Here is a 14,421-nt window from a genome sequence, read left to right on the forward strand (position 1 = left end):
AATAGTAACAATAAAGAAAAAACCTTTAATGAGTAGGTGTGTCCAAACTTTGACTGGTACTGAATACAGTTGAAGTCTGAAGTTTACATACACCTTAGCCAAATACCGTACATTTAAACTCAGTTTTTCACAATTCCTGACATTTAATCAGAGTAAAAATTCCCTGTCTTAGGTCAGTTAGGATCACAACTTTATTTTAAGAATGTGAAATGTCAGAATAATAGCAGAGAGAATTATTTATTTCAGCTTTTATTTCTTTCATCACATTCCCAGTTGGTCGGAAGTTTACATACACTCAATTAGTATTTGGTAGCATTGCCTTTCATTTCTTTAACTTGGGTCAAACGTTTTGGGTAGACTTCCAAAAGCTTCCCACAATAAGTTGGGTGAATTTTGGCCCATTCCTCCTGACACAGCTGGTGTAACTGAGTCAGGTTTATAGGCCTCCTTGCTCGCACACGCTTTTTCAGTTCTGCCCACAGATTTTCTATAGGATTGATGTCAGGGCTTTGTGATGGCCACTCCAACACCTTGACTTTGTTGTCCTTCAGCCATTTTGCCACAACGTTGGAACTATGCTTGGTGTCATTGTCCATTTGGAAGACCCATTTGCGACCAAGCTTTAAATTCCTGACTGATGTCTTGAGATGTTGCTTCAATATATCCACATAATTTTCCTACCTCATGATGTCATCTATTTTGTGAAGTGCACCAGTCCCTCCTGCAGCAAAGCACCCCCACAAAATGATGCTGCCACCCCGGTGCTTCACGGTTGGGATGGTGTTCTTCGGCTTGCAAGCCTCCCCCTTTCTCCTCCAAACATAACGATGGTCATTTTGGACAAACAGTTCTAATTTTGTTTCATCAGATGAGAGGACATTTCTCCAAAAAGTACAATCTTTGTCCCCATGTGCAGTTGCAAATTGTAGTCTGGCTTTTTTATGGCGGTTTTGGAGCAGTGGCTTCTTCCTTGCTGAGCAGCCTTTCAGGTTATGACGATATAGATCTCATTTCACTGTGGATATACTGTAGATACTTTTGTACCTGTTTCCTCCAGCGTCTTCACAAAGTCCTTTGCTGTTGTTCTGGGATTGATTTTCACTTTTTTCACACCAAAGTATGTTCATCTCTAGGAGACAGAACGCGTCTCCTTCCTGAGCGTTATGACGGCTGCGTGGCCCCATGGAGTTTATACTTGCGTACTATTGTTTGTACTGATGAACGTGGTACCTTCAGGCATTTGGAAATTGCTCCCAAGGATGAACCAGACTTGTTGAGGTCTAAAAAAAATGTCTGAGGTCTTGGCTGATTTCTTTTGATTTTCCCATGACGTCAAGCAAAGATGCACTGAGTTTGAAGGTAGGCCTTGAAATACATCCACAGGTACACCTCCAATTGACTCAAATTATGTCAATTAGCCTATCAGAAGCTTCTAAAGCCATTACATCATTTTCTGGAATTTTCCAAGCTGTTTAAAGGCACAGTCAACTTAGTGTATGTAAACTTCTGACTCACTGGAATTGTGATACAGTGAATTATAAGTGAAATAATCTGTCTGTAAATAATTGTTGGAAAAATTACTTGTGTCATGCACAAAGTAGATGTCCTAACCGACTTGCCAAAACTATAGTTTATTAACAAGAAATTTGTGGAGTGGTTGAAAAACTAGTTTTAATGACTCCAACCTAAGTAAGTGTATGTAAACTTCCAACTTCAACTGTATGTACATACTTTCTACTCATCTACCAATAGGTGCCCTTCTCTGCGGGCATTACAAAACCTCCCTGGTGTTTGTGGTTGAATCTGTGTTTGAAATTCAGATAATTGTACAGAGATACAGCGATGAGGTAGGCATTCAAAAATCATGTTAAACACTATTACTGCACACAGAGTGAATCCATGCAACTTATTATGTTGTTTTGCAATCTCCTGATCTTATTTAGACTTGCCATACTTATTGACTCAAGACATTTCAGCTTTTCATTTTTAATTCATTTGTACAAATTTCTAAAAACATAACTCCACTTTGACATTATGGGTTGTTGTATCTAGTCCAGTGACAAACTATCTCCATTTAATCAATTTTAAATGCAGGTTGTAACGCAACTAAATGAGGAAAAACATATTGACCCATGTTTTCCCCTCAAGGCCCCCAATATAAGCCAGATCATTTTGCGCAAAAAAAAAAACTAAAACAAGTTAGACAGTCCCACTAGGCAAAAAAATGATTTGTTTGGCAATCTCAAGGCCCTCAATTTGGAGACATGTTGGCTATAACCAAGCATAACGCACGCGCCGCGGTTAGAAGAGAATGACTTGTATGATTTCAACTATTTTATTGTCAGTGGCCTTATCTCTGCGGTCCCGTAATTACATACCAGTCTACTCTTCAGAAGCAGTCTGTGAAATTAAAAAAATAACCAAAAGAAACAGCCTACTTAAACAAGTTAACTGCATTTGGATAAGCAAACGTCAGATAAAACTACAGCAGGGTACACCAACTGGCCCACGGGTGATTTTTGTTTGCCCCCCCAAGTGTTTTTGTTGTTGACATTAAACACTGTAAAAACACCAGCAAATCAGCTCCAAGAGATTTTAATTTTGGAAATGTGTTCCCAATGTATTCCTTGCATAATAGAGCGATAGATGTGATCCTATACATATGTAAGCAAGGTTTGAAATGATTATTTTTGGGCGGTCAACCCCCCCCTCTCAAAAAGAAAATAAAAATAAAGACAAAAAGCATTATAGGCCTAAACGAATATGTTCGATATCCTTATAACTCTGTTGTCATTATCAATAACTTAATCAGCAGTTAGTCTACAACAGTGAGTTTTAACGTTTGAGAGGTCCTAGGACGAGCGTAAACATTTCTCTCTCCGAGTTCGTTTGTTAATCGCAACAAAGACTCCAACATAAACAGCCATGGGATAACTTTTATCTGTTCCAGGCAAATTCAGCTTGTTTCTTTGTACCGATAACATTATCAATTTACCTGATTTGAGTTATTGACGGGATCCCGACAATAGTCTTTCCCAACTCGACTGGCCTTCGGACACGCTTGTTGATTAAAATTTCCGGATCATTATCGCAAAAAAGTGGATGATTCTCGGTGTATTACAATGGACCTGAGGATCAGCACACAAGGAAAAAAGTTCCAATGTAATTTTTACATCACATCCCGCTTCCGGCCCATAGAGGGAGAAGGAGGTGCGACCATGGGCGCAACATGGGCTCATGCGCACGGTCGCGATTTGGGATATTTGTCTAGGCTATATGACTCCTGTTCCGTTAGGCACTGGAGCACGCATTTTAAGGCAAATTCACGTGATAAATGTAGGCCTAACCTAAACCTATACTAATCAAGTTTGAGGCCAGTTTCCCTAAATTCCCTAAAATCAGTGATGCCTCTGATGTCATCCCATATTATGGGATGGGGGCTCAAGCGTTTCTAACTAACCTTCTAATCTAGAATAGCCTCAATCATAATCCCTAATCTTCCATTAACGACACAGAGAGCCCCTTTCAAAATGACTCTGTCATGGCAACCAACCTACAGACGTAGGACCTTAATTTAATCATTTATTTTAAGCAGGAAATGCAAACGTGTGATGCATCTAAGTTTTTAAAAAGATTCTGAAGTTTGCAATTTCCACTTTAAAATGTCAAATTTGTATGAACCCCATTCATTTCTGTTAATTATAATCTACATAATAATTCAAATTTCCTGTGGCTGGAGGATTATTTTCCTGCTGTAGCAAACTGGCTCAAATTAAGATCCTACACCTGTACTGTATAGACCCGCTCTGAGTGTCCAGAAACCCCACTTCCAGTCTAGGCCAGCTGTCCAATAAAATCCTACTTGTCATCATCAGAGTGCACCTTGTCAGTGTTTATTTGGAATTGCTCTCTAACATTGCATTCAAATTAAATTCAGAGTTTAGCCAAAGATAGCAGTGCTGGAAATGTTTAATAGCTTTTCACAATGAAACGAAATCATATCAAATCAAATGAATAGCCCCAACCAACAATACACATTACATTATGAGTGAAGGTTGTTGAACACAGTCACAGTCTCAAGAACTTTAGTGATGGAGCCTATAGGTGAGGGAGATGTTTTTTGCAGCCCCATTTAATAAAACTTCCTTCCTGGATTGGCACCCTACCAGAATGCAATCACACGACTAGAGTAGACAACATGAGTTATCTGGAACACAATAAGTGTTTTGTTTTTGTTCATTGCTAAATGAAATTATTTTGATGTGAGGTTGTCCCTTATTAAATCTGCTTTGGTTAGTGCTGATCTAGGATCAGGTCTCCCCTGTTCATGTAATCGTATTCATTATGATCTAAAAGGTGAAACTGATCCTAGATCAGATCAGCACTCATACTCTGAGATGCTTTATGTACTGCATAAACAGGCCCTGGTAAACAAAACAAAAACGTTGTAGAAGTGTCGCGTCCACTTTGAACAGCAGAGGACAGTATAACCTAACAGCAAAGGAGATTCAAACTCTGTAACCCATGAAGTGTTTTCTTCCTCCACTCCCACGTCTCCACATGCCGTGTCATGAGGTTTCCCCTCAGGGATGATGTAATAACCATCTCCACATGTTTGGTTTTTTTTTGTTGTTGATTGGTTCCCCTAAAAAACGCACAGGGCCTAGAAGATGGAAACACCCAGCACTGAGTGGAAGAATACAGTACACAACATCACTAGTAAACAGTGGTATTTATTTCTACTCATTGAGACCACAAGAGCAAAAGATAAGACATTTCGTCCGTCGTCTTGGTGGGGGAACACACTGAACCGTTCAGGGGAAGGAATATGCCTATTTGATGTCCTGTTTCAGTTATGTATTATGATCTGAATCCTACATTGAATAAATGTTGCCTCTAGGAAGAATAAGGATCGCAATATTGAAAGAAATTATTGGCTTTATCTTTATAGGCCTGTACCAAACAGATTGGACTCCAAACTGGTAACAAGGTGGTAACAAGGTGGTAACAGGGTGGTAACAGGGTGGTAACAAGGCGGTAACAGGGTGGTAACAGGGTGGTAACAGGGTGGTAACAAGGGGGTAACAGGGTGGTAACTGGGTGGTAACAAGGTGGTAACAGGGTGGTAACAGGGTGGTAACAAGGTGGTAACATGGTGGTAACAGGGTGATAGCAGGGTGGTAACAGGGTGGTAACAAGGTGGTAACAAGGGGGTAACAGGGTGGTAACAGGGTGGTAACAAGGGGGTAACAAGGTGGTAACAAGGTAGTAACAGGGTGGTAACAGGGTGGTAACCAGGTGGTAACAGGGTGGTAACAGGGTGGTAGCAGGGTGGTAACAGGGTGGTAACAAGGGGGTAACAAGGGGGTAACAAGGTGGTAACAGGGTGGTAACAGGGTGGTAGCAGGGTGGTAACAGGGTGGTAACAGGGTGGTATCCGGGTGGTAACAAGGGGGTAACAAGGGTGTAACAAGGTGGTAACAGGGTGGTAACAAGGGGGTAACAAGGTGGTAACAAGGTGGTAACAGGGTGGTAACAGGGTGGTAACCGGGTGGTAACAGGGTGGTAACAGGGTGGTATCCGGGTGGTAACAAGGGGGTAACAAGGTGGTAACAAGGTGGTAACAGGGTGGTAACAAGGGGGTAACAGGGTGGTAACAGGGTGGTAACCGGGTGGTAACAGGGTGGTAGCAGGGTGGTAACAGGGTGGTAACAGGGTGGTAGCAGGGTGGTAACAAGGTGGTAACAAGGGTGTAACAAGGTGGTAACAGGGTGGTAACAAGGGGGTAACAAGGTGGTAACAAGGTAGTAACAGGGTGGTAACAGGGTGGTAACCGGGTGGTAACAGGGTGGTAACAGGGTGGTATCCGGGTGGTAACAAGGGGGTAACAAGGTGGTAACAAGGTGGTAACAGGATATTAAATGGGTAGTTCACCTAAATGACAGAACGTTGGTTTCCGTACCCTGATAGCAGGCTAAGATAGACAGCATAATTGATTAGGTGTTGTTTACCTGGCCACTGTCTCCGAAATGTTCATCTGTGTGCCAAAAAACAATGCAAGTCAATATCCCGATAATCATTTGTTGTTTTTCATGTCCAATCATCCAAAAGTGTCCTAAATTGATTGTAGTGTAGCTCAATATGGCTACTTAAAGATGATTTGGGCATGAAATGTGAAAACTGCTAATATGTAAATAACAGATGAGTACAATCTTAAAACAGACTGTAAAATAAACAGTTTATAATTAATAATGTCAAATTCAAAACAGCATTACTCATGATCCTTTCATCAGTTACGCAGAAAGTATGACGTTTCCAGGATGACAAAATTGACGTTATGCGGATTGCATGAGGACAGAGGTTCAGTGCTACTAGATTGTGGCAAGAAACCTAGTAATGTCAGATTTAGAGTCATTTGCATGGAACTTCCTATGAGTTACATCACAGTGTTACATCACTGACTGGCTTCTGTTGTCACAGCGTAAAATGTAGATCAGATTAGGCCTTCACAGCAGCAGTCGCTCGGTGAATTTATACAGTTGAGTCATATTTCATAGGGATTTTCAGGTTAGTTAATTGTGATACAGTATTACAGTCCATTCTTAATTATTCGAAGGGCAATATCTGAGGTATGCATCTGCATCATATCTTCTGACAAATCAGAACACAGTCCAGGAAGGAAAGACTTTCTGCCTATCACATTAGGATCAGAACATTTGTGGTAGTAGATCATAGATCTAGAGCTGAAATCTAGCATCATGGGAAATCCTGCACCCTCTGATCACTTGCAGTTTTTGGGCGTCCCAGCTCTCTCAATGTGATTCCTTCAGCTGTCGTATTTACTTTCTGGAGAAGATAACGGCGGATAATGGTGGATAATGGTGGATAATGGTGGATAATGGTGGATACTGAGGATAATGGTGGATAATGGTGGATAATGGTGGATAATGGTGTATAACGGTGGATAATGGTGGATAATGGTGGATAATGGTGGATAACGGTGGATAATGGTGGATAACGGTGGATAGTGGTGGATAATTGTGGATAATGGTGGATAATGGTGGATAACGGTGGATAATGGTGGATAATGGTGGATAATGGTGGATAAAGGTGGTGTCTAAATGCCTCGTCAGCTGTAGCCCTCCTAGTTGAACACAGGCCTACTACGGGCCACTGTTGACCACATGGTCTTCACAGCACAACCTCTCTTGATGTAGAGGTGTTATGTTATTTGTTACCTGGCATGATGACTCCTTGTTGTCCCCAGGCCACCTGGCCGTGCTGCTGCTCCAGTTTCAACTGTTCTGCCTGCGGCTATGGAACCCTGACCTGTTCACTGTGATTACCATTATTTGACCATGCTGGTCATTTATGAACATTTGAACATCTTGGCCATGTTCTGTTATAATCTCCACCCGGCACAGCCAGAAGAGGACTGGCTAACCCTCATAGCCTGGTTCCTCTCTAGGTTTTTTCCTAGGTTTTGGCCTTTCTAGGGAGTTTTTCCTAGCCACTGTGCTTCTACCCCTGCATTGCTTGCTGTTTGGTGTTTTAGGCTGGGTTTCTGTACAGCACTTTGAGATATCAGCTGATGTACGAAGGGCTATATAAATACATTTTATTTGATTTAATTTATTTGATCGTTTCAGATGATTAAATTGTTGTGAGTTCACCATTTAGACCGTTTAGTCGGTCTAGGTTAGAGTTAGGCCACTACCAGACACGATACATTATACGTTCCCATAACCTGTGCCATTCTACGTTCCCATAACCTGTGCCATTATAAGTTACCATAACCTGTGCCATTCTAAGTTACCATAACCTGTGCCATTATAAGTTACCATAACCTGTGCCATTCTAAGTTACCATAACCTGTGCCATTATAAGTTACCATAACCTGTGCCATTATAAGTTACCATAACCTGTGCCATTCTAAGTTACCATAACCTGTGCCATTCTAAGTTACCATAACCTGTGCCATTCTAAGTTACCATAACCTATGCCATTCTACGTTAACATAACCTGTGCCATTATAAGTTACCATAACCTGTGCCATTCTAAGTTACCATAACCTGTGCCATTATAAGTTACCATAACCTGTGCCATTCTAAGTTACCATAACCTGTGCCATTCTAAGTTACCATAACCTGTGCCATTCTAAGTTACCATAACCTATGCCATTCTACGTTAACATAACCTGTGCCATTATAAGTTACCATAACCTGTGCCATTCTAAGTTACCATAACCTGTGCCATTATAAGTTACCATAACCTGTGCCATTCTAAGTTACCATAACCTGTGCCATTCTAAGTTACCATAACCTGTGCCATTCTAAGTTACCATAACTTTTGGAGATCTTTTTACTGAGAAGACTTTGTGAGCGTGACACACATGCCAATCATTGTTGACCACATCCTTTCATAATGGAATGTGATGGAATGTAAGAAAGAGGAAGTGCTCTGACTTCTAAAGTTGCTGTTGGTCACAGGCCGACTATAGTCCCCTGCACAGCTTTCCCATTAGGCTGGGCTGGGTGTGTTCATGAGGGAGTGTTTTCATAAAGAATAATACAATGGCATGAGTGATAGGGAGCGATGAGAATGTATTGCATCGATACTGAACTTCTCACTGGAGGCCAAATTTCTTTGACTGACTTGCAAACTAAAAGGTTTAGTCACGTCTCAAACAATTTCAAGAATGAACATCAGAAATGTCAAGAAGCAATAATTGACCATTTTATTATCTGATTAAGTGACACACCTTTGGCACAACATTAACTATTCTTATTGCCTTTAATAAAATATTAACATAGCATTCTCACACTACCATTATACAAACCATTTTGTTCATACCATAATGAACTATACAGGAAGCAGCCCAACAGGGATTTTCTAGCATACAAGCCCATTGTTTACCAGACCATTTTTTCTCAACAATTTCTTTTTCCTTGTCACTCCTATTATTATTATTATTATTATATATATATTTTTTAAAGTCACTTTGCACAACTTTGCACAAGTCCTATTGACTAGACCAGACAATCTGGCCTGTCTGTCCCTGCTGTCCAATATGAACAATAGTCCACATCCAACATCAGGGATGGTGTTCTGTTAGATACTATAATCAGACAAACATGCCTAACTAAACTTGATGCAGCAGATTACCGTGTTACCTAGGGCCAACGTAACTGTCTGCAGTAGGATACCATGTTACCTAGGGCCACTGTTACTGTCTGCAGTAGGATACCGTGTTACCTAGGGCCACTGTTACTGTCTGCAGTAGGATACCGTGTTACCTAGGGCCACTGTTACTGTCTGCAGTAGGATACTGTGTTACCTAGGGCCAACGTTACTGTCTGCAGTAGGATACTGTGTTACCTAGGGCCAACGTTACTGTCTGCAGTAGGATACTGTGTTACCTAGGGCCAACGTTACTGTCTGCAGTAGGATACCGTTACTGTCTGCAGTAGGATACCGTTACTGTCTGCAGTAGGATACTGTGTTACCTATGGCCACTGTTACTGTCTGCAGTAGGATACCGTGTTACCTAGGGCCACTGTTACTGTCTGCAGTAGGATACCGTGTTACCTAGGGCCACTGTTACTGTCTGCAGTAGGATACCGTGTTACCTAGGGCCACTGTTACTGTCTGCAGTAGGATACCGTGTTACCTAGGGCCACTGTTACTGTCTGCAGTAGGATACCGTGTTACCTAGGGCCAACTTTACTGTCTGCAGTAGGATATGTGTTACCTAGGGCCACAGTTACTGTCTGCAGTAGGATATCGTGTTACCTAGGGCCACGGTTACTGTCTGCAGTAGGATACCGTGTTACCTAGCGCTAGGCTACCGTTACTGTCTGCAGTAGGATACGTGTTACCTAGGGCCACTGTTACTGTCTGCAGTAGGATACCGTGTTACCTAGGGCCAACGTTACTGTCTGCAGTAGTATACCGTGTTACCTAGGGCCACGGTTACTGTCTGCAGTAGGATACCGTGTTACCTAGGGCCACCGTTACGGTCTGCAGTAGGATACCGTTACTGTCTACAGTAGGATACCGTGTTACCTAGGGCCACTGTTACTGTCTGCAGTAGGATACTGTGTTACCTAGGGCCACCGTTACGGTCTGCAGTAGGATACCGTTACTGTCTACAGTAGGATACCGTGTTACCTAGGGCCACGGTTACTGTCTGCAGTAGGATACTGTGTTACCTAGGGCCACGGTTACTGTCTGCAGTAGGATATCGTGTTACCTAGGGCCACGGTTACTGTCTGCAGTAGGATACCGTTACTGTCTGCAGTAGGATAACGTGTTACCTAGGGCCACGGTTACTGTCTGCAGTAGGATACCGTTACTGTCTGCAGTAGGATATCGTGTTACCTAGGGCCACGGTTACTGTCTGCAGTAGGATACCGTTACTGTCTGCAGTAGGATATCGTGTTACCTAGGGCCGCTGTTACTGCTTGTCTCCCCATTGTGGTCAAATGCATCATTAATGTTGAATGTTTTAAAATGTGACAAAACAACATTTGTGTAAAAGACCCTGCTGTGTATTATAGTGCACACTGCTGTGTATTGTAGTGTAACAGACATCACACTGCTGTGTATTGTAGTGTAACAGACATCACACTGCTGTGTATTGTAGTGTAACAGACAACACACTACTGTGTATTGTAGTGTAACAGACAACACACTACTGTGTATTGTAGTGTAACAGACATCACACTACTGTGTATTATAGTGTAACAGACATCACACTACTGTGTATTATAGTGTAACAGACATCACACTACTGTGTATTGTAGTGTAACAGACATCACACTACTGTGTATTATAGTGTAACAGACATCACACTACTGTGTATTGTAGTGTAACAGACATCACACTGCTGTGTATTATAGTGTAACAGACATCACACTACTGTGTATTATAGTGCACACTACTGTGTATTATAGTGTAACAGACATCACACTACTGTGTATTGTAGTGTAACAGACAACACACTACTGTGTATTGTAGTGTAACAGACATCACACTACTGTGTATTATAGTGTAACAGACAACACACTACTGTGTATTATAGTGTAACAGACATCACACTACTGTGTATTGTAGTGTAACAGACAACACACTACTGTGTATTGTAGTGTAACAGACATCACACTACTGTGTATTATAGTGTAACAGACATCACACTACTGTGTATTATAGTGTAACAGACATCACACTACTGTGTATTGTAGTGTAACAGACATCACACTACTGTGTATTACAGTGTAACAGACAACACACTACTGTGTATTATAGTGTAACAGACATCACACTACTGTGTATTATAGTGCACACTACTGTGTATTGTAGTGTAACAGACATCACACTACTGTGTATTGTAGTGTAACAGACATCACACTACTGTGTATTGTAGTGTAACAGACTTCACACTACTGTGTATTGTAGTGTAACAGACATCACACTACTGTGTATTATAGTGTAACAGACATCACACTACTGTGTATTGTAGTATAACAGACATCACACTACTGTGTATTGTAGTGTAACAGACATCACACTACTGTGTATTATAGTGTAACAGACATCACACTACTGTGTATTATAGTGTAACAGACATCACACTACTGTGTATTGTAGTGTAACAGACATCACACTACTGTGTATTGTAGTGTAACAGACATCACACTACTGTGTATTATAGTGTAACAGACATCACACTACTGTGTATTATAGTGTAACAGACATCACACTGCTTTCTTACCAGTATCACTTCCTCCCTGACCAGATTTAACCAAGACTGGATCTCAAAGCCTCTGTTTTGCAAACTCACGTGTCCGTCCCCCCCCCCCCCCCGCTTGACAAGGTCTTGTCCAGCTATGCCACCCGAAAATCTGGCAAAACTTTAAGATGATTCATTTCCTATTTGAATGATCTGAAAAATCATATAATGAATATTCTGAGAATTAGTGTATATATATATATATATATATATATATATATTATCTTTTTACACTAGGATTATGACTCTCACACTCAACAATACATGACAGTATGAGAATATATGGTCATTATCAGTCCTCCATAGAACTCTGCATTTCCTCCCATGTTGTGCAAAAGTACATAGGAATCTCTCCACTAATCTCTCTGCACACACCCTCCCTTTATGCAAGTTGAGACACTTCTTCTCAGATACTTTACACCCTCCTTCCTGGGGAACTTTTCTGTTAATCGGCTTCCTCTCCCTGCTGTCTCTCACCCCCACCCCCCCCTCCCCCTCCCCCAGGAAGGAGGGTGTAACTCTTCTCTTCCTCTCCAGTTTCTATCCAATGGACCGCCTTGAATCTTTTTGTATTCTAGAGAGGAGTGAGTCACAGCGTTGGAATGCCAGTTGATTTGAATTGAGAGGGTTAATGGAGTGGAGGAGGGTTCGGGATAAAGTGGGGGCAGTCCTGTCTGTGTAAGATCTATCACGCAACAGGAAGCAATGCAGGGAGTTTCCGTAATCAACGACCTCTCTTCCCCCATGTAAAGACGTGGGCAGCGAGCCACAACTTCCGATGGGCCAACTGCTTCTGTGTAACAGCTGCAAACACTGACATTTTCATATCACGGTTGGGGGGTCAATTCCAATTGTGAAGTCAGTCAATTCATGAAGTGATTTTAATTTGTTAAATTCCAAAATGGAAAAAAACGTTTGAAATAAAATCACTTCTCCTTTTCAGTTTATTGAGAAATTATTGAAAATAAATGTATTTGAACTAACTTAAATTTGAATTGACCAGATTCGTGCCCCACCCACGTCGTTGCAGTAACTTGAACTGTCTCTGTCTCACACGCACACATTTAGGTAACCCGAGGTTAGAAAAATATGTGTGTGGGTGTGTGTGTGTGTGTGTGTGTGTGTGTGTGTGTGTTTTCTCATAATGAGACAGGATATCAAACGTAAACAGAAAGGTTTTGTACACTGTAACTTTTTAGGACTTGACCATCAAACGATGTCCCCGGTATCAGTAAGAATAGTGGTCAGATAAAAGGCCTTTGGGTTAACAGAGGACACCACTCAGCATGTCACACAGTCAGCAGGGGCCTTCAATGGCTTTCTTATGTAATGTTTAGCCATGCAGTTCTAATATATCCAACTGTAGTAAACCCAAACAGCAAAAGCAAGGGACCAAGAGGGAAAAGTGATTCAACGTGCAACCTTTACTTAATTTAAACAGATTTAAAAGTGTTGTCATGAGGTTAAAATCGCAGTGCTATTATTTTTTTCAGGACGGATATTGCCTTTTTAAGCTTCTGCTTTTCTGTAAAAAAAAACAACAACATTAGGTTGTTTACATAGACACAGTGAGTTTAGATACACAGAACACTCACGCATACACAGAACACTCACACATACACAAAACACTCACACATACACAGAACTTTCATACACACACAGAACACTCACACATACACAGAACACTCACGCATACACAGAACACTCACACATACACAGAACACTCACACAGAACTTTCATACACACAGAACACTCACACACACAGAACACTCACACATACACAGAACACTCACGCATACACAGAACACTCACACATACACAGAACACTCACACAGAACTTTCATACACACAGAACACTCACACATACACAAAACACTCACACATACACAGAACACCTCACACATACACAGAACACTCACACATACACAGAACACTCACACATACACAGAACACTCACACAGAACTTTCATACACACAGAACACTCACACACACAGAACACTCACACATACACAAAACACTCACACATACACAGAACTTTCATACACACAGAACACTCACACATACACAGAACACTCACACATACACAGAACACTCACACACACAGAACCCTCACACATACACAGAACACTCACACATACACAGAACACTCACACACACACAGAACCCTCACACATACACAGAACACTCACACACACACAGAACCCTCACACATACACAGAACACTCACACATACACATAACACTCACACACACACAGAACCCTCACACATACACAGAACACTCACACATACACAGAACACTCACACACACACAGAACCCTCACACATACACAGAACACTCACACATACACAGAACACTCACACACACACAGAACCCTCACACATACACAGAACACTCACACATACACAGAACACTCACACACACACAGAACCCTCACACATACACAGAACACTCACACATACACAGAACACTCACACACACACAGAACCCTCACACATACACAGAACACTCACACACACAGAACACTCACGCATACACAGAACACTCACACATACACAGAACACTCACACATACACAGAACCCTCACACATACACAGAACACTCACGCATACACAGAACACTCACACAT

The 14,421-nt window shown here is 41.5% G+C and overlaps 1 protein-coding gene across 2 annotated transcripts in view; it reads right to left on the reverse strand.

Moving 5' to 3' along the window:
- ddr2l (discoidin domain receptor family, member 2, like) overlaps nt 1-3,554 on the reverse strand; it is a 58,881-nt gene extending 55,327 nt beyond the window's left edge. For both annotated transcript variants that reach the window (XM_036979333.2, XM_036979334.2), the window contains exon 1: nt 2,996-3,554. The gene's annotated coding sequence lies outside the window, so the exon portion shown is untranslated. The remainder of the gene's footprint in view (nt 1-2,995) is intronic.
- Nucleotides 3,555-14,421: the final 10,867 nt, after the last annotated feature.

The sequence above is a fragment of the Oncorhynchus mykiss genome, chromosome 6, assembly GCF_057628025.1.
Source record: "Oncorhynchus mykiss isolate SJ-2025 chromosome 6, ASM5762802v1, whole genome shotgun sequence".
Classification (NCBI taxonomy): Eukaryota; Metazoa; Chordata; class Actinopteri; order Salmoniformes; family Salmonidae; genus Oncorhynchus; species Oncorhynchus mykiss.